General features: G+C 48.9%; 1 protein-coding gene across 1 annotated transcript in view; it reads right to left on the bottom strand.

Annotated features, from left to right (window-relative positions):
- ATP8B4 (ATPase phospholipid transporting 8B4 (putative)) overlaps positions 1 to 21,388 on the bottom strand; it is a 3,619,152-nt gene that overhangs the window by 156,529 nt on the left and 3,441,235 nt on the right. The gene's annotated exons all lie outside the window — the stretch shown is intronic.

Here is a 21,388-nt window from a genome sequence, read left to right as displayed (position 1 = left end):
GAATTGCAAAAATAACAGGTGATGGACCGAATGAGGATCAATGTCGCACATTCAACCCAGTCAAAAGATCTGGGTCCTAATCCATCGTTTTTTTGCACTCCACACCACCCTGGGTTAGACAATGGTGATATGCAAATCAGCTCTGACCCTGTGCCCCATGGGAACAGTCCAGTCCGAACTACAAAAGCCATGTCCTTCCCAGAACGGAATCAAGCATCCGAGGACCGGACCGGTTTTGAGGTAACACCTCTCATCAGCCCGGCTAGCTTGACTCCAGTGGTGTGGAGTGCCTGGGACCCACGTCTGGGCATCCCCAGTACACTTATAGCGGAATTGCAAAAATAACAGGTGATGGACCGAATGAGGATCAATGTCGCACATTCAACCCAGTCAAAAGATCTGGGTCCTAATCCATCGTTTTTTTGCACTCCACACCACCCTGGGTTAGACAATGGTGATATGCAAATCAGCTCTGACCCTGTGCCCCATGGGAACAGTCCAGTCCGAACTACAAAAGCCATGTCCTTCCCAGAACGGAATCAAGCATCCGAGGACCGGACCGGTTTCGAGGTAACACCTCTCATCAGCCCGGCTAGCTTGACTCCAGTGGTGTGGAGTGCCTGGGACCCACGTCTGGGCATCCCCAGTACACTTATAGCGGAATTGCAAAAATAACAGGTGATGGACCGAATGAGGATCAATGTCGCACATTCAACCCAGTCAAAAGATCTGGGTCCTAATCCATCGTTTTTTTGCACTCCACACCACCCTGGGTTAGACAATGGTGATATGCAAATCAGCTCTGACCCTGTGCCCCATGGGAACAGTCCAGTCCGAACTACAAAAGCCATGTCCTTCCCAGAACGGAATCAAGCATCCGAGGACCGGACCGGTTTCGAGGTAACACCTCTCATCAGCCCGGCTAGCTTGACTCCAGTGGTGTGGAGTGCCTGGGACCCACGTCTGGGCATCCCCAGTACACTTATAGCGGAATTGCAAAAATAACAGGTGATGGACCGAATGAGGATCAATGTCGCACATTCAACCCAGTCAAAAGATCTGGGTCCTAATCCATCGTTTTTTTGCACTCCACACCACCCTGGGTTAGACAATGGTGATATGCAAATCAGCTCTGACCCTGTGCCCCATGGGAACAGTCCAGTCCGAACTACAAAAGCCATGTCCTTCCCAGAATGCTTACCCCCACCATATTATTATGGCGGGGACACCGCGGAGGACGGAAAGACCGGCCGCCACTTTTCCCCCCGTCGATGAGTCGACCAGGCAGAAAAGGGTTTAATATGGTTGCGGTGTCTGCAAGACACCACCACCCATATTGACATGCAGTCGGAGATGGGCCTTTCCATTACAGCGTTTCTGCCATGGAAAGGCATGCAGTGTCTGCTTCTGGGGGCCTGTAGCGGGCCCCCTGAGTGTTCGGGAGGTGAGGGGGGCACATGGGGATACCTCTGGTACCCACCTACATTGGCGTGGCCAAAGGTGGTAAGCACCGTGCGGTGCCTGTCACCTTGTGTATGCCAATGCACGAGGTGCATTCACAGCATTGTGGTGGGCGGTGCTAAGAGCTCCGCCCGCCACAATGTTGTGGATGAGGGGCGGTGGCAGCCTGTTGGCCAGTGACCACCGCACCTCTGGCGGATGGTCCAGTTTACCGTAATGGTGGTGGGTGGACTCTGTCCACCCGCCAACATAATAGGCTCCATACTGTGGATGTACATTACATATGTAGCACTGGGACACCCTGTGACACACATGCCATTCCACCTAAGAGTCAGGGTGTATGTCACATCATACACAATGTACCTCTGCAACTTGGTACATGCCTCGTGCTCTGCACTGTACAGCTGGCAATCACAGTGGTAATGTGCACAACACACAACGTTATTTATGTACATGTCACCTGGTACAGCCTGGGAGTGGGTGCCACTAAGTGCCACATGCCAAATCACATCTTGACCCACATACACACACAGGTAATGCTGCCTGACCTCCCTTTTGATATACTGTGTAGCATGCTGTATTATAGTTGGTGTGCACGTGTCCCAGGCAAGCGATGGTGGGTGGCATCCTTGTGCACAATGAATGCAAAGCTGACAGACGAGGGTGGCTTTCCAATAGATGCATCGTACACCTACTGACCGAGCCATGCGCACGCATTGGCTATTGACTGCAATGCCGATAGCCGCGACGGACTTTCCAATAGACGCGTCGTACACCTACTGACCAAGCCGTGCGCACGCATTGGCTATTGACTGCAATGCTGATAGTCACGGGTGACATTCCAATACATGCGTCGTACACCTACTGACCGAGCAGTGCGCTGCAGTGGCTATTGACTGCAATGCTGTTAGATGCGGGTGATTTTTCAAAAGACGCGTCGTACACCTAGGGCCGGAGCCTTGAGCATGCATTGGCTATTGACTAACATGGAAACTGACGCGGTTTCGATATTTGTACGATTCGTGTGCTGAAAATTCCATTGGCTCCCTACAACAATGTATCAGAATTATTGGTGTCATGAAGTTTACATTTTCAAACAATGAGGAAGGCGTCTACGAGGCATGGAATGCGATGGATTGGCCAGATTCATAGGACGCATACGTGTCGGACCGATCACTTTGGATGCATGGGACAGAACCTGCCTCTGCTGCACTGATATAAGGCTGTCTCTTCCCCTGAGAGCTCACTTGCCTGCACTACATACTCCAGATTGACATCTATGCTACCACTGCTGCTGTGTCTGCATCCTTTGGCTCCAAGAATGACACGTACTGTGGAGAGGGCCCCAGCCTTTACAGAGAAGGAGAACAAGGCCCTGCTGGACAGCCTCCTACCACAGTACAGCAAGCTGTATGGGAAACCAGGGGAGCAGGTGAGTGTGCAGTCCACATCCCCTCTCATTGTGCATGTTGTCTGACTACCACTAATGGCATTGTGTAAAGCAGTGGCTAGCTTGTGCAACCAGTAGGTGTCACACCCAAAGTGTGTAGTTACCTGCAGTGAACATGTACTGTGCTGGGAAAGTGCATTTATAGACGGTCATACTACCCAGGCACTGTTTCCATGTTGCTGATGCAGGACAAGTGTCCATCACCATTGTTGCACTACCTCTGTACATCAGATGCCCTTGTGAAAACAGCATGTTTGTCCAACTGTGTGATTCACAAACATGTTGCATGTGTGTTAATGGACCTTTAAATTTGTCATCCTCACAGGTTGATGCTCATCAGAAACAGGGGATGTGGCTGACCATTGACCGGGCAGTTCGATCTGTGAGGGTCCACAGGCATCACATCCGCAACTGCCAGAAGAGGTGGCAGGACCTACGTGGCTGGACCCGTCGCATCGCAAGAGTCCAGCTGAAGTTGTCGCCTCCTCGCAAAAGAGGCGGACGATGGACCCTGACCCCCCACATGCTCCGGATCCTGACAGTGGTCTTCCCTGACCTGGATTGGCAGTTGAAGGCCAGACAGCAGCAAGGAGGGGGTAAGTGCATGACTTGTCTGTGAACTGTGTCTAACATGATTTTTGCACTCCTTCAGCCTGGTTACGCTATCACAGTTTGTCTGCTTGTACCAGAGTCATGTGCATGAATTAGGTTATGTCCCTTCCTCATCTGAGACACAGGTGTGGCCCTTTCAGTCTGTGACCTGTCTCACTTGGGGGGTGGGGTGTTCCCCACTGCTGGCCAAGGTTGAGGTGAGAAACAGCATCTGCTACCAATACAATATTTAGGCCTACATGAATGAGCATATTGATTGACATGTGTCTGCACATTGCCAGACATCTGACATGTACTCTGTCTGGGCCATTAATACCTGTTCACATTGCTGCTCTCCCATATGTGTCTGGGGTTTTTACCAAAAAGCCATGCAGCAGGTGGGACAGTGTTGGTGCCCCAGAGGTATGTATGTCATGTGTGTCACACATGCCTAGTGTTCAGGGTAATCCCATTGTGCACATGGACAAGGTCAGGTATGCCTACTCCAGACATGAAGTACACTGTGTTCTCCTACTCCTGTTTGTCAACCTAAATGTAATGCATTGTGAAAAGTGCAATTAGGTGCCAGCGTCTGTGTCATAGTGGAGTAGCCTACCTTTGTAGACTCATGCAGTGTCAAACGGTTTGGCGTGGGCAGCCAGCTGAGATGTGGCTGTTGGATTATCACAATGGGCCAAAACATAGGTGTGTTATCACTTGCCTGTGCATCACGGTGTATTCGGCATTTAAGTGCAGCCATCTATAATTCATTCACATCAGACTGTGATGTGATCATTTCATTGCCAGACTTGTGCTTGCTGTCACTCAACTGTATAATTTGTATGACGTGGGATCATCAGCAGCTTTAAAATGTGGCTAGCAGTGGGGGAACATGTGCACTTGACAGCTACCGGGCTTACAATATCCACAAATACATGATTATGATACAGTGCAGACTGTTAGTTTTTCGATGCACTGCCCCTGTGACTGAACCCAGTAATGACTCATTAGCCGGACAGGCCTGTAGCATGGTATACCACTTCCAAATGTGTATCCTGCAGTGATGTCAGTTGTCCTGCATGCACTCAATCGTGGCATCAGCCATCAATACATGAGCACATCATGGTTTGTGGTGTAGGACGCATATCCATATTACTGACAATGACTTTGGCCATCCCTTATCCTGACACATGTACTGATTCAGTGGCAGGGGATTGGATGTGTGTACTGACGCATTTGCATTACAAATCCTGCAGTTCAGACAACTGTATATGTGGTGCATGTGTGCACATATGAGTATTGGCTAACTACATGCACCAGACAGATGGGTCCATGGGTGGGTAGGATATGAGGGGCATGGTTGACTGGCAGACTGACATGTGTCTTGTTCAGATATGTGTCAGCACCATTGGTGATCTTCTGCAAGATCTGTGATGTGTGAAGTCAATACAGGTGACTGATGTGACTGATGTGGATCTGTTTACCCTGATTGTTTGCAGTTACATCCAAGGCTACTGGAGGAGACAGCTCCACGGACCAGGAAGAGCCACAGGGCCAGACAGGGTCCGCAGCGGAGAAGTCAGAGGGACCCAGTGACACGGAAGGTGAGGAGAGCCACACTGAAGAGACCTCAGCTACGACCACCTCGGCTGAGGAACACGGCAGCTTCAGTGATGACTCCCATGTGGAGGCACCTTACGAGTCTGTCCCCGCCACCACCACCATCTCCACCCTTCCATCTGCTCCCATCCCAGAGGTCTGTGGAGGCTCCTGTGCAAGGGAGCATGTCTCCTTCGTGCGAGGCACCGCACCCCCTGCCCCTGTCTCCCCTGCTGCCCTGAGTGTGGAGTCTGTGGACTTACTTACACAGATCCATATAGGGCAGACTGCAATGATGAGTGTCCTCCATTCACACACCAATCTGTTGACCCAACTGGTGTCCTTAATGGAGGGCATCTCATCAAACATGTCTGCCCTACATCGGACCATTCAGGGCATGGCCTCCACACAGACGGCAGCAGTGTCCCTCCTCCAACAGGCCCTCACCCCACCTGCCTCTGCCACATCCACAATCCCTACTCCACTACCTGTCCAAAAACAGACACACCGGCAAAGCCACGCACCACATCAGACACAAGCAGCACACAGCCACGCAAGACAAAATCCAGACCCACAAGCATGCACACTCCGGGGACTGATGGCACAAACACAGGGGATGGTTCGCAGACACACAAACAGGCATCCACAAGCACTCCGCCGTCCTCAGATGCCTCTCCCTCAAAAAACCCTACCCTTGCCTCACCTAAAACCCCCCTTCCAAGCAGCTCTTGCTCTGTGACCTTGGCCTCTTCCCCACCGGCCCATCTGCTCCAACGTATAAGGGGAGGAGGAAGTCACCAAGCACAGAGGGGAGTTCCCCTGCCGCACAGACACCCTCCCCCAGGTGCACAAACACTAAGGCCCCCCACACACAAATCCCCCGGACCAAGAAGGGCAGGACCCCACCAAAACCACAAACGTCCACCTCACAGTCTCTGTCCTGCAGGCCCCAGTCCACCACTCCACAGGTCCCACCGCCATTCCCTGCCCAAGGTTCACCCGCACACCGATACCTCATCCCCAAAATGCTTATGCCTTCCCCCCACCACATGCTCTTCCATCTCCACCTCACATGCTCAGCCTGTTCCTGCCACTGGTGTGGAGTCCCATGTCCCACCCCTCTGTACTGCCCACGGCATCAGAACCCCAAATCACTCCTCTTGAGATTGGTACTGCAGTAGGGAGCACATCCACCCCATCTGACCTGGGCACTGCAGTGTAGACCCCATCCACACCATCTGACCTGCCCACTGCAGTGGTGCCGGAAACCACACCATCCGACTTGAGCCCTGCAGTAGTGACAGCATCCACTACATCTGACTTGGGCCCGGCAGTGGGGATGCCACCTACTGTATCCGACACCTCCACTGTAGTTGCCAGCAACACTCCTGCACCCTCCACCACCCCTCTGCCCCATTCTGCTGTCCCCTGATCCTGTCCCTGCGGTGCCTGGCCTGCCTCTATGTGTGCCCCTCCAAGGTGAGATATCCCTTGGTCGTAGCAGTGCAGGCAGGCAATGGGTGTCAAGTTACAACATGTCACACTGATATGAATGCTGAGAAGGACTGGCCATTTTGAAATTGTTGAGTTCACAGTTATGTGGACATCATTGCTGAATAAAGCAAATCATTGTTATCCAGTGGTGTAGCATCTAGTGTACATGATGTTGATGATGTGTATCATAAACTTGCTGTAGTAATGTTGTTTTAAGGTTATAAGAGACAGATTTTTGATGCGAAGGACTCCATGTGGTCAATGGGATATGTGTACTTTCCTGGTATGTATTCATGACGTAATTTGCTGCTATTTCAGGGTGTAATGTATGCAGAATTTGTGGACTAGGTATTACTCATTCTGTTTGCTACTTCACATCTTTGCCATGCACTGTTGCACATATGTTGGGCTTACATATGTGCACATTGTGAGATTCCCTGACTGGACCATCTCCACTGGACAGGCAGGTTTGTGCGTCAATGGTACACAAGTCATCTGTGTCATCAGGGTACCTTGCTTTACATGTGTATTGCGTATATACAGATGGCCCAAGGGACACTCCCATACACAGGCTGTTGTGACCAGAGCTTTTGTTGTGTTGTGATTGTTTGCTCACTGAACAAGTATTATGCTGACATGACAGAGCCCTGCACATACAACGATTGGCACAACTAACTTTCCCCAGGAGTGGAGTCCCCTAATGGCAGTGTGTCATACCTTGACATTGCCGTATGCCATGGTGTGTGTAGTGTGAGCATGTCTATGTGTGTTCCATTCACTTTTTCTACCCAGCCTGTGTTCCCTACAGATGTTCCTGTTTGTGGTGCCTGCTGAGTTGTCCTGTGTTCATCCAACATCTTTGTCCTGGGTTTCCTGGGATGTAGGTGCATGGCACACTGGTCTTTAGGGTGTCATCCATATGTGTTTCATTTGTAAAGCCCAGGGATGTTGTCAAAAGCACGTGTGACACATTCCCATTGGCACTTCTGTATTATCAACATGCTGCAGTTTCTCCTATGTGGTATCTGTCAGTGAGTGGGTCACTTGTATGTGTGAGTGACTAGACTACTCCCACTCACCAAAGTCATAGCTGCAATGTTGGAAGGTGTCGACATGTGTTCTTTGTGGCTCTCCTTTGGTTCATCATTGTTGTGGGAGTGTGGCAGTGATCCGAAGGATTCTGTTAGATTTCATGTCATGCCCGGGTACCGCATACTGTGCAGTGTGGTGAACATTCACAAGGGTTGTTGACTAGCCATGTGTGAGTTTTTTTGTGACCCTGAGATCCCCCCCACCCACCACCCCTGGGATTGTCATGGATGCATGAGCAATGTCACCAGTCCATGTGTGCTTTGCTGATGCACATTGTTGCAGATAAAGGTATGTTGTGTTGAGGGTGTCCAAATGTGAGCTGTCTCATGGCTAGGCCCCTACCAAAGTTTTGTTCATTGATGTCAGGCTCTGGCCATTGATTTGTTTGTCTAGGTGTGATGGCAGTTTGTTGGTCAGGACACATGACCCAGTGCGGGCTTATGACTTTACTCCACAGTATTGGCATCACATTGGGATTGTACAAGCTACTGTCACTCCAATGTAGGATCCTTGAGGGTAGTGCTATGTTGGGCTGTCTCTTGCTATGTTGTTTGCTGTGCTGCACAGCTTGTGTCACATGAATGAGTTGGGATGCCTTCTTGCCCACCAAGGGATGCTGAATACATAGTTTTTCTTTTGTATGACACTGTGTGCACATCTGTGTCATTGAAGTTCTGCCCATTGTCATGGGTTGCGTACTTGCCTGGGGACACTCATACACACACACATGTTGTTTATGATATGCAGTGTAGGGCTGCCGGTATGTATTTGTACATCTGCTCCACTGCATTGGTATGGCTTTTGCGGTCAATTGGCTGTATGTTGTTTGGAGGTTTTTACCTAGTGTCTCTGCATCTCCTGGCTCATCAGTCTGCACATTCATCATGTTTGGTGTGTTCCATTGCTGCCATGGTTTGGGACTTGGTCAACTGACATCTACAGTCTCCACAGGATTCCTTAGTTAGTGTGTCTGTTTGTATAGATTTGTGTGTATGCATTATGGTGCTCACTTGTCGCATTGTCTGATTGTACACTGGTGGAATCATCAGGGATCATAGCCATTGCTTGTCTACACATGGCAGGAGGTGTACTTGTGATACACAGCAACCTTTGCCTCACCAAATCCATGTTTGTATATGACAAGACCAACTACATTGCTACAACATTGCTTGTGGTGTTGGGACCAGGAATCATGCATGCTGGTTTGGAGATGCAGCTATTTTCATGTCCACACTCACCTTATCGTCACTGTAGTGATTGGGGGTTTAGACCCCATTACCACATTGCTCCTGAGATGCTATGTTTTTTAACCCCACTATCACCTTTTGGGCACACGTGTTGGGAGTCACAATGTATGTTCACTGTCAGGATCTGTGTTGTGAGCATTTTACACACAGATACATTAAATCTTGCAAAAATGGTAGGAGGGTTTGCTTACTCATCCTATGTGTGTGAATCCTGGTAGTGCTAGGCATCCTGCCTCCTATGAGTAGGGGGTACTGGTGGTGATGGGAATTGTACCCCCTATGGGTGGGTGTTGTGATAGAGAGGGGGTACTGGGGGTGATGGGCATACAGCCCCCTATGGGTGGGGTTACTGGTGGTGATGGGCATTGTGTCCCCTATGAGTGGGGATGGTAATAGTGATGGACATCCAGCCTCCTATGGGTGGGGGTACTGGTGGTGATGGGCATTGTGCCCCCTATGAGTAGGAAGGTACTGGGGGTGATGGACATTCTACCCCCTATGGGTGGGAGTACTGGTGGTGATGGGCATTGTGTCCCTTATGGGTAGGGGGTACTGGGGTGATGGACATTCTACCCCCTATGGGTGGGGGTTTCAGTGGTGATGGGCATACAGCACCCTATGAGTGGGGATGGTAATAGTGATGGGCATCCAACCTCCTATGGGTGGGAGTACTGGTGAAGATGGGCATTGTGTCCCCTATGAGAAGGGGTACTGGGGGTGATGGACATACATTCCCTATGGGTGGGTGTTAGACCTGACATCATTGGCTTGAGTCTCTCCTCCATTTTTTCTGTTTGCCTCCACTGTTTTTTTCGATGTTTTGCTGGTATATGCTTTGGGCGCCGTGCCACTGCTGATCAGTGCCACAGCGCAAGTGCTCCCGATGTTAAATTGATGTATCGATTGTATCCATGTTTGGCTTATTTGGTTTACTGTCAGTCCCTAGTCTAGTGCACCAGGGGTGCCGGGGCTTGTAAATACAAATGCCGCTCGTGGGCTTGCAGCACGTGTTGTGCCACCCACAAGAGCGGCCTCGTAAAAGAATGTCTACGGGTCGGTCATTGCGAGACCCACGTGCAGCCTAGTGCTGTCACGCAGGCTGCGCAAGTATACCTACTTGCCAGCCCCTTGAACCTTCCCTTGACTTCATGTTAGTCACCCCTATGGTAGGCCCACGGGCAGGGTGCATTGTAAGTATAAGGTAGGACACGCCTGACCAAGTTGGCATGTCCTAATAGTGAACTACGGCCATCTTCGTTCTTCACTATTGCGGGGTAGCCTGCTCTCCATTAGTTAGAATGGGCCGCCGGGATTATTAGTGCTATGATCCTAGCTGGCTCGGGGAGCATGTGCAATGTCGAGTTTGGTATCCCTGAACTCGGGGTTTAATTACGCATCCGTTGGTGTGGATGGTTTTTGGACTCTGGGTTCGAATATAGCACTTTTAGAAAGTGTCTATTTTCTTGTCTAACCATTTCTGGTTTCTGCTGGTTTTGCGTGTGTGTGACAGGAGCTGGGTGGCTCCAGAGGTCTGGATGAGTCAGTGTGGGATGAGTGGGACATTTGCGTTGAGAGTAGGGGGAGAGTAGTTGCTGATAGCCTGCCCTGCCTGATACAATGCTGGCCCCACCTCCTGCCAAGAGACTGATGGCTCTGTGCCTGCCATGGACGATCCTAGCCCCACCTCCTGCCAGGAGGCCGATAGCTCTGCTCCTGCCAGTGACAATGCTGGCTCCACCTCCAGCTGGGCGTCTGAGGACCCAGCCCTGCTCAGTGAATAAGCCAGGTGCTTCTGCCTGGCTCCACCCACAACAGACCCAGGATGTTGGGAAAGTCCCCTGCATGGACAAAGGGATCAAAGCCGAAAAGGGGTATAAGAGAAGGACCCCTGAACCAAGAATTTAGATCACTTCTGACAAGGAACCCTGTAACCAAGGACAAGAGGCCTGCTGATCTGAGGACTTGCCTACCCCTTCTGCCAGTGTGCTGTTTGCTGGGGGGAATCCTGCAGTGCTTCTTTATTTTTGCCAAGGAAACCAGGAGAGAGGAACTGTGTGTGTACTCTCAAGCTTGCTAAGAAAATCTCCAAGGACTGGAAGAGTGCCAGTCTCCTGCTGAAGTCACAGGGCGAAAGGACTTCATCTGCTTAAAGTGCTATTTGCTGGAACCTGTGAATCCAGCACCTCTGAAAGAGCCGGCAACCTCGACGCCGACGGACGTCGCCGAATCCAGCTCGACATAGTGGGTAACGGCCCCAGTGTCCCGCTTCCTCGACGACCGGCCGCCGGGCCCAACCGACGCCAGCAGCAACGCCAGTGAGTGGGAGTACGGCTCCAGCTCCAAGGGACCTCGTGTCTGCACCGCTGCTGATCGCATCGCCCTCGTGCCCTTTCGACGCCGTGAGCGCTGCTCACTCTGTGCAACCGCATCATCAGCAACGACGCCTGCTGAGGCCTGATCGACACCGAAGACGCGACGCCGGATTGCTCGACGCCGCTGATCATTGTGTGCTTCCTTTTCCAAAGGTACTGTGTTGTTGGGGGGTCCGTGTGACTCCGGGCTCGACGTAGCGCTCCTCGCAGTCGACGCCGAACCTTTGGATTAACTTTGCCTCAACGTCGTGTAGCCCCCGTGTGGGTTACCCTGTTGCTAAGAACTGTATTGCCAAGAAGAAGATTTGCCTTGATACTAAAGACTTTTGTGCTAAAGAAGAAACTACCTTTGAACTATCCTTTTTCCCTTCCCAGAGTATTTATTAAGATTGTGTACATTTTTGTCGTTATTTGGTCTTGTGCTAAGCCTTATATAAAAATACTTATTTTTATAATACTTCTGTGTCGTGTCCATTTGTAGTGTATTCACTTTATTACTGTATGTGGTCATAAATGCTTAACACACAGCCTCTGAGATAAGCCTGTTCTGCTCTGCCAAGCTACCAAGGGGGTGAGCAGGGGTTATCAAAGGGTGTGATCCCCTTGCCCTGACTAGAAAAGGTGTGTCCCTATTTGTCAGAAGTGCATACCTCTGCCAACTAGAGACAGCCGGTTCTAACATTGGATGCAGCGGTGAGGATTTGAACCTTGCATTTATGACCCATGTACAGTAATTAGTGTGCGCTACATAGTGAAAGCAGACCATAGCGCAGTCACAATCTAATTGGGAAGGATCCTATTTTTGGTTCTCCGCTTTTCTGAAACTTGATTTTTTGAACACTGCCAGTTTTGACCATGAGTGACAACGGAGTCACTACCCCTGTTGTTGTTGAGGAGGAATTCGACAGAGCGAAGATAAACGACTACGGCTTGAAGAAACTGAAATCCTTCTGCAAACAGTTTAAAGTTCCCACCAAAGGCCTCTCGTTGAAGGAGGAATATCTCAAAGCTCTGGAGGCCTGGTTGGAATCCAGAGATCCCACTGATCCGGTGGTGGTACCGCCAGTGGAAGGGGAAGAGGAGGCGCCAGCGAATGGGCCGGAGTCCTCTCCCGGAAGCAGTGTTTCCTCCAAAGGTCTTTCCCCTGAAGAACGAGAAGAAAGGGCGAAGGAGCGTGCATACAACATGGAAATGGCAAGGCTAAAGATAAATGGGCAGTTGGAGTTAGAAAATGCAAGAGGTAGAAGAGAAGCTGATTTGGAGACCAAAAGGTTAGATTTTGAACGAGAGAAGTTAGCTTTGGAGCGTGATACCAAGTTGAGGGAGTTGGACATCCAAGCTAAGAAGTTAGAATTGGTAGCAGCATCCCATCTGGGCCTGCAGAAAGTACGTTTTACTTTCCCAAAGATGTGATAAAAGATTATCATAGGAACGAAGATATTGGTCAGTGGTTTAGAGCATATGAGTTAGCATTGTTGGCCCACCAGGTCCCTGAGAAGAATTGGGGAGCGGGGTTGTGTGGTCGCTTGTGAATGAGGGTAGAGATACCCTGTTAGACATGCCTGTTGAGGATAGGATGTTGTATATTCATATGAAAGATGCTTTAATGTTGCGGTATGGCCTAACCCCCGAGAAGTACAGACAAGCTTTTAGAGAATGTAAGAAGTTGCCTGGTACGACGTGGGTTGAATATGTGTCTTATTTTTGCAGAGCCATGGATGGTTGGGTGAAGGGCAGCAAAGTGGAAAGTTATGAAGCTCTTTATGATTTGTTCGCTTGGGAGCATTTGTCTAATAACTGTTTTCCAGAGCTGCGCCAGCACCTGATTGATAGCAAGATATCTAACCCTAGAAAACTTGCTGAGGAGGCGGACCGCTGGGTCAGTACCAGGGTCCACAAGGGTCCAGTGGGAGACTCAGCCAAAGGTGGGCAGGGTCCCCAGCAGAAGAGTGGGGGGACAAGGGTAAACAGAAGGAGTCCCAGAAAGGGCCCCAAAGTAATCCCCAAGGGAACCAAGGGAAAGGTTCCCAGCCTCCCCCTGAGAAGAAGCCAGGGGCCCCGACGGGTAAACCTGTTCATAGGGGCCCCCTAACCTGCTACACTTGTGGGCAGGCGGGGCACCGGTATTACGACCCCCAGTGTCCCATGAAGAAATCGAATGCACCGCCAAGTGCACCCCCCTGTCAGTTGGCGAGCGTAGCCCTGGGAGGGGAGGAGATGGTTGTCCATGGTGGGAGGGGTCCCGCAGAGATGTCCCTGGTCTAGCTAGGAGACATGCAAATGGTCCCTCCACCCCCTCTGCCTAGTACCACTAGTAAATATAGGCAGTGGGTGACCATTAATGGCCATAGAGTGGAAGCTCTCAGAGACACCGGAGCGAGTGTGACAGCTGTCAAATGTCACTTAGTGTCCAGAGAGCAGGTGGTTCCCCACGCATTCTACCCTGTGATAGCTGCTGACAACTCCCAGAAAGAGTGTGAGGTAGCTCGGGTTTCCTTTGAATGGGGGGGAGTTTCAGGTACTCTTCAGGTTGCTGTGAGGCCCGCCATGCCTGTCGATTGTCTCCTGGGCAATGATTTAGAAGACTCCCCTTGGGCTAAGGTGGAGAGAGAGGCGCACTTGAAAATGTTGGGTGTGCCAGAGTGGGTGTGTGCAACCACTCGATCGATGACAGCGAGTAAGGGTGTTGATGGGGTCCCGGAGCCTGAAAGTACGGCCCAGGACCCAGCTGTGAAGAGAAGAGGCAGGGGGCGTGGGAAACCGTCCCCCGTAGTTCCCGTGGTCAAGGAGGAGGTAGACCCTGAGGGGGATGCCCTGGAGCCCACAGGGGAACAAATTGCCGAACTGGGAGACCTGCCCGAGCTGACCCATTGGCAGCAGGATGGTGGTCCCTCCAGGAAGGAATTCTGTGCGGAACAGAAAGTGTGCCCTTCTCTTGTGGGCATGAGGCAGCAGGCCTCAGCCCAATCCTCAGGTGATCAGTCAGGGTCACATTTTGTGTACTGGGAGAACGACCTCCTGTATAGCGAGCCTAAGGCTGCTGAGCCTGGGTCAGCCCGTGTGCTGGTAGTACCCCAGCGCTTCAGAGCCTTCCTACTGGGGTTGGCTCACGACGTCCCGTTAGCTGGACATCTGGGGCAGGACAAGACCTATGACAGGCTTGTCACCCATTTTTATTGGCCTCAGATGCGTAGGGATGTAGACATCCATTGCAAGACTTGTCACACTTGCCAGGCAAGTTGGAAAAGCGGAAGGAAGCAGAAGGCTCCCCTCCAACCTTTTCCAGTGGTCAGTACCCCCTTTGACCGGGTGGGTATTGACATTGTTGGGCCCCTGGACCCCAAGACAGCCCTGGGCAACAGGTTCATCCTGGTCTTGGTGGACCATGCCACACGGTACCCGGAAGCCATCCCTCTCAGAACAGTGACGGCCCCCGTGGTGGGACGGGCACTGATGGGTGTTTTCTCCTGGATGGGGTTCCCCAGAGAGGTGGTGTCAGACCGGGGCACCAACTTCATTTCAAACTATATGAAGTCTCTGTGAAAGGAGTGTGGGGTAACCTACAAGTTCACCACTCCTTACCACCCTCAAGGAAATGGGTTGGTTGAGAGATTCAACCGTACCCTTAAAGGCATGATCATGGGTCTTGAAGAACCAATGAGGCGGAAATGGGACGTCCTCTTGCCATGCCTGCTGTTTGCTTACCGTGAGGTGCCGCAGAAGTCTCTAGGGTTCAGCCCCTATGAGCTCTTGTACGGTCACCCGGTAAGAGGGCCTTTGAGTCTGGTCAAGGAAGGCTGGGAGCAATCTCCCAGGAAACCTCCCCAGGATGTATACAGCTACATGCTGGCCTTTCGGAACCAGACTCGGCCCTTCAGAGAACTTGCTCAGGCAAATCTGGAGGCCAGCCAGGAGGAGATGAAGCGTTGGTACGATCGGAATGCCACTCTGGTAGAGCTTCAGCCTGGTCAGGAAGTGTGGGTCATGTCCCCTGTGGAACCTTGTGCGCTCAAGGACAGGTGGACTGGACCGTTTAAGGTTGTGGAGAAGAAGAGCGATGTCACCTACTTGGTGGACTTGAAATCTCCCAGGAACCCCTTGCGGGTCCTGCATGTCAATCGTTTGAAGCCCCACTTAGAGAGGTCCGAAGTGGGCATGCTCCTAGCTACAGATGCTGGAACGGAGGAGGAGAGTGAGCCTCTTCCTGACCTCCTGTGTGCTAAAGAGCAAGACGGGTCAGTGGATGGTGTGGTCCTCTCTGACACACTGACCCTTGAGCAGAAACAGGATTGTCGCCACCTGTTGGGACAATTCCCGGATCTGTTTTCCTTGGTTCCGGGTGTCACTCATTGGTGTGTCCATGACGTTGCCACCGGAGACAGCCCTCCTGTGAAGCACAAGGCTTACAGGGTGACTGACAAGGTTCGAGCATACATTAAGGAGGAGGTCTCCAAGATGTTTGCGTTAGGGGTGGTTGAGTCCTCTAGCAGTCCTTGGGCCAGCCCGGTGGTCTTGGTCCCGAAGGCTGCAGCGCCTGGTGCTTCACCGGAACTCCGGCTCTGCGTGGATTACCGAGGACTCAATTCGGTCACGAAGACTGACGCGCACCCCATCCCCAGAGCTGATGAGCTCATCGATCGGTTGGGGGCTGCCCGGTACCTTAGTACGTTTGATCTAACGTCTGGGTACTGGCAGATCGCCTTGACTGATGGGGCAAAGGAGAGGTCCGCATTCTCCACACCAGATGGGCTATACCAGTTCCGGGTGATGCCCTTTGGGATGAAGAATGCCCCTGCCACCTTCCAGAGGTTGGTCAACCAGGTCTTGGCTGGACTGGAGGATTTCAGTGCCGCCTACCTGGACGTGCAAGTGCTCCCAATGTTAAATTGATGTATCGATTGTATCCATGTTTGGCTTATTTGGTTTACTGTCAGTCCCTAGTCTAGTGCACCAGGGGTGCGGGGGCTTGTAAATACAAATGCCGCTCGTAGGCTTGCAGCACGTGTTGTGCCACCCACAAGAGCGGCCTCGTAAAAGAATGTCTACGGGTCGGTCATTGCTAGACCCACGTGCAGCCTAGTGCTGTCACGCAGGCTGCGCAAGTATACCTACTTGCCAGCCCCTTGAACCTTCCCTTGACTTCATGTTAGTCACCCCTATGGTAGGCCCACGGGCAGGGTGCATTGTAAGTATAAGGTAGGACACGCCTGACCAAGTTGGCATGTCCTAATAGTGAACTACGGCCATCTTCGTTCTTCACTATTGCGGGGTAGCGTGCTCTCCATTAGTTAGAATGGGCCGCCGGGATTATTAGTGCTATGATCCTAGCTGGCTCGGGGAGCATGGTGCAATGTCGAGTTTGGTATCCCTGAACTCGGGGTTTAATTACGCATCCGTTGGTGTGGATGGTTTTTGGACTCTGGGTTCGAAAATAGCACTTTTAGAAAGTGTCTATTTTCTTGTCTAACCATTTCTGGTTTCTGCTGGTTTTGCGTGTGTGTGACAGGAGCTGGGTGGCTCCAGAGGTCTGGATGAGTCAGTGTGGGATGAGTGGGACATTTGCGTTGAGAGTAGGGGGAGAGTAGTTGCTGATAGCCTGCCCTGCCTGATACAATGCTGGCCCCACCTCCTGCCAAGCGACTGATGGCTCTGTGCCTGCCATGGACGATCCTAGCCCCACCTCCTGCCAGGAGGCCGATAGCTCTGCTCCTGCCAGTGACAATGCTGGCTCCACCTCCTGCTGGGCGTCTGAGGATCCAGCCCTGCTCAGTGAATAAGCCAGGTGCTTCTGCCTGGCTCCACCCACAACAGACCCAGGATGTTGGGAAAGTCCCCTGCATGGACAAAGGGATCAAAGCCGAAAAGGGGTATAAGAGAAGGACCCCTGAACCAAGAATTTCACTTCTGACAAGGAACCCTGTAACCAAGGACAAGAGGCCTGCTGATCTGAGGACTTGCCTACCCCTTTTGCCAGTGTGCTGTTTGCTGGGGGGAATCTTGCAGTGCTTCTTTATTTTTGTCAAGGAAACCAGGAGAGAGGAACTGTGTGTGTACTCTCACGCTTGCTAAGAAAATCTCCAAGGACTGGAAGAGTGCCAGTCTCCTGCTGAAGTCACAGGGCTTAAGGACTTCATCTGCTTAAAGTGCTATTTGCTGGAACCTGTGAATCCAGCACCTCTGAAAGAGCCGGCAACCTCGACGCCGACGGATGTCGCCGAATCCAGCTCGACATAGTGGTTAACGGCCCCAGTGTCCCGCTTCCTCGACGACCGGCCGCTGGGCCCGACCGACGCCAGCAGCAACGCCAGTGAGTGGGAGTACGGCTCCAGCTCCAAGGGACCTCGTGTCTGCACCGCTGCTGATCGCATCGCCCTCGTGCCCTCTCGACGCCGTGAGCGCTGCTCACTCTGTGCAACCGCATCATCAGCAACGACGCCTGCTGAGGCCTGATCGACACCGAAGACGCGACGCCGGATTGCTCGACGCCGCTGATCATCATGTGCTTCCTTTTCCAAAGGTACTGTGTTGTTGGGGGGTCCGTGTGACTCCGGGCTCGACGTAGCGCTCCTCGCGGTCGACGCCGAACCTTTGGATTTACTTTGCCTCGACGTCGTGTAGCCCCCCGTGTGGGTTACCCTGTTGCTGAGAACTGTATTGCCAAGAAGAAGATTTGCATTGATACTAAAGACTTTTGTGCTAAAGAAGAAACTACCTTTGAACTATCCTTTTTCCCTTCCCACAGTATTTATTAAGATTGTGTACATTTTTGTCGTTATTTGGTCTTGTGCTAAGCCTTATATAAAAATACTTATTTTTATAATACTTCTGTGTCGTGTCCATTTGTAGTGTATTCACTTTATTACTGTATGTGGTCATAAATGCTTAACACACAGCCTCTGAGATAAGCCTGTTCTGCTCTGCCAAGCTACCAAGGGGGTGAGCAGTGGTTATCAAAGGGTGTGATCCCCTTGCCCTGACTAGAAAAGGTGTGTCCCTATTTGTCAGAAGTGCATACGTCTGCCAACTAGAGACAGCCGGTTCTAACAGTGGCGGTTTTGGTGGTGATGGGCATTGTGTCCCCTATGGGTAGTGGATACTGGTGGTGATGGGCATCCAAGGTCCTATGAGTGTGGCCTGCCGATTGTAATGGGCATCGCCCTACGTGTGAGACCTGCTAGTAGTGATGGCCAAGCATCCTCTATAGTTTGGCTGTTGCTGGAGTAAGGGATATCCACTCCCTATGTGTGTGTGGCATTTTGCAGTTTTGTGATGTTTGTTTGTGTGGTGGGCTTTGGACTTACTGTCTGCGATGTACGCGTCTGTTCCCGATCCGGTCATAAATGTACCTGCTCCTACGGGAAATGTTGCTGGAATTGGTCTCTACGTACCGGTCGGAATTTTTCCACATTTGTGCATCGTACTTCATCGTCTGGACGGACCAGCTCTCGGAATGTGTTGGTCGCAAGGTAAGGCTACGGACAGCTCTCGGAGGGCTGTCCGGGCAAGATCGGAATTGGACCCTTAGTAAGATACTAATTTAACTTTCCCCTTTGTATTCATTTGTCAAAATAACTACATCAAAAATGCATTTTGCTTCTTCACAGCAACACTGGAGATCACAATGACATCAATAGTGACAAATACAAATGACAAAGTGTAAAACAGATATAGAGACATATTTTACACATAGTTTACGTCTAGTTGTTTAATAATATATTGATTTAACTATTTTAACAACATATTTCTAAAAAAAACTATTTAAAAAAATTACTTTCAACATCTGAAGTCACTAACACAACAAAACTTCCAAACAACCATCAAACTATCCATTGTTACTCAAACTCATGAGGATTCAAAAACGGTTGCAAAACGAGTGCAATGCACAATGTGTGATAAGACACTCTCTAGAGGGATAAACAAAAAAATATTCATGTGGGACGACATCCAGCTCATATTATTTTAAAACCTATCATAGAAAACATCTCAAACTGGTGATCTACTAGAGGGAAGCTGGAGGATCATCTACATCAGTGGCACCCACAATAGCCACCTAGAAAGTCTCTTCAGAGGTGCTGACTACTATAACAGAAATGGCTCCAGAGTTTTCAAGACTGGCCACATATTGCATGGACTGTACTATTGTTATAAGTGCTGGTGAGCAGTGAGTTACAGCTATTCGCAATGCTGCAAAAATCATACATGCTCCTTTTTTCTCCTCTTTTATATTTTCTGCATATTTCTCAGTGCACATTTTTTGAATTCCTCCTGTACCATTTGCCGTTTTTGTTACCATAATAAAGAACCAAAAAAATGTAAAACTTTACAAAAGCACAAAAAAATAAATACATTTAAAAACAAAACAGAAAATCATGTCACCGGAACTAAAGTAATATAATTGGATGATACAAATTTCAACTAAAAAAATAAGAAAAACACACCCATTTACCTATCTTGAACATTCTTTTAGAGGAAATCATAGTGAGCAAAGGTGCGCAATGCACAATATGTCACAAGACATTGTCAAGGGGGATTTTTAGACAAATAATCGAGTTGCAAATAACAATGTACAAGAATATCGGATATAAAATATGGTGACATGGAAATATTGATGTCAAGAATATCGATGTCAAGAATATCGATTTGAAGGTGAGTAATAAAAATAGTCTTTAATATCATTTGCAAAAATATAGTTATTCAAAATATAGTTTTTTAATTAGTGTTATGTATTTTAGTATTTATTGTAAATGTATGTGATGTCATTTTTTTATATGTGTTGTTTATGTTTTTTAACAAATATGTTACATTTTTTGTGGTTAATGAATTTAACACCTTAGCTCCTTTGGAACGTCCAGCTCCAGTGCTGAACGTTCCATTGCGCAGGTGCAGTTGGAACGTCCAACGGCCGATGGCAGCACTCCCGAGGTAGTGGTGCCGTCGGCCGCTGGACGGGCGCAGCGCTTAAGGGGTTAATTTAAATAATATTAGTATTTTTTAGTTCCATAGTGGGTTGTGGGTTTATAGGGGAATAGGGTGGGATATAATTTAATTATAATAAATTAATGATTCTTATTTTTTTAATAAAATGTATTTAAATGATATTTAAATGTGTTGTGGTTTTAATTGTTTTGAGGTAAAATGTACGTGTGGGTTGTGGAGTTTAAAGGCGTGAAAGGTGGAAAGTAATATATTTTTGATAAATTAATTAGTTCTTACATTATTATTAATTAAATAATTGATCATTAATTATGTTAATTGTGTAATTTTGTGTTGCATGTTATTGGGATATAGGGATAGAGGGTGGAAAGTAATTTGTTTTTAATTACAAATTAGTTGTTAATTATTAATTAATTAATTGATAATTATGTTAATTGTGTCAAAACAATTAGGCATGATGTGAGGTTATATGGATAAAGGGTGGGAAATCATTTATTTTTAATTAATTAATTAAATGCTAATTAATATTAATTTATAATTAATCAAGCAAATTCATTAATTACATTTCTTTAGGTGTGGGTATTGGGTTTATAGGGGTAAACTGTCGGGAGTAAATAATTTTTAATTACATTATAATTAGTTGTTAAATACTATTAGTTATTGAATTGAAAAATGATTTAATTGTATAATAAATCTTTTTATGTTTTATTTTAGGTGTAGGTTGGGGGATTATTGGGTGGGAAGTTAATTAAGTTTAATGATTATAATTAGTTTTTTAACTAAAAATATTTGTTTAATTGATAATTATTTTCATTTTGCAAATAAATTTATTTTAGATATGGGTTGTGGGTTTTGTAGGGGTATGAGTTGGGAAGTAAATTAAAGCAATTAATAGTTATTTTTGAATAAATGTTAATTAATAATTGAGGATGTTAATTGTGTAAATACATGTTTGTTAAATGATAGGAGTGTGTTGTGTGCTTGGTGAAGATTTGTTGTGAGAAGCATATTAATTATAATTGTTAAAAAATAATATATAATTAATGAAAATTAGTTTGATGAAGGATATTCATATTATTAATTTAAATAATTTTTAGGCGCAGGTTGTGAGTTTTGTGTTTTATGGGGGAAGTAACAAAACTAAATGT

Source organism: Lissotriton vulgaris, chromosome 2_1 (genome assembly GCF_964263255.1).
Source record: "Lissotriton vulgaris chromosome 2_1, aLisVul1.2, whole genome shotgun sequence".
Lineage (NCBI taxonomy): Eukaryota > Metazoa > Chordata > Amphibia > Caudata > Salamandridae > Lissotriton > Lissotriton vulgaris.
The sequence above is the reverse complement of the archived record's forward strand: the minus strand, read 5'-3'. Positions and strand labels throughout refer to the sequence as shown.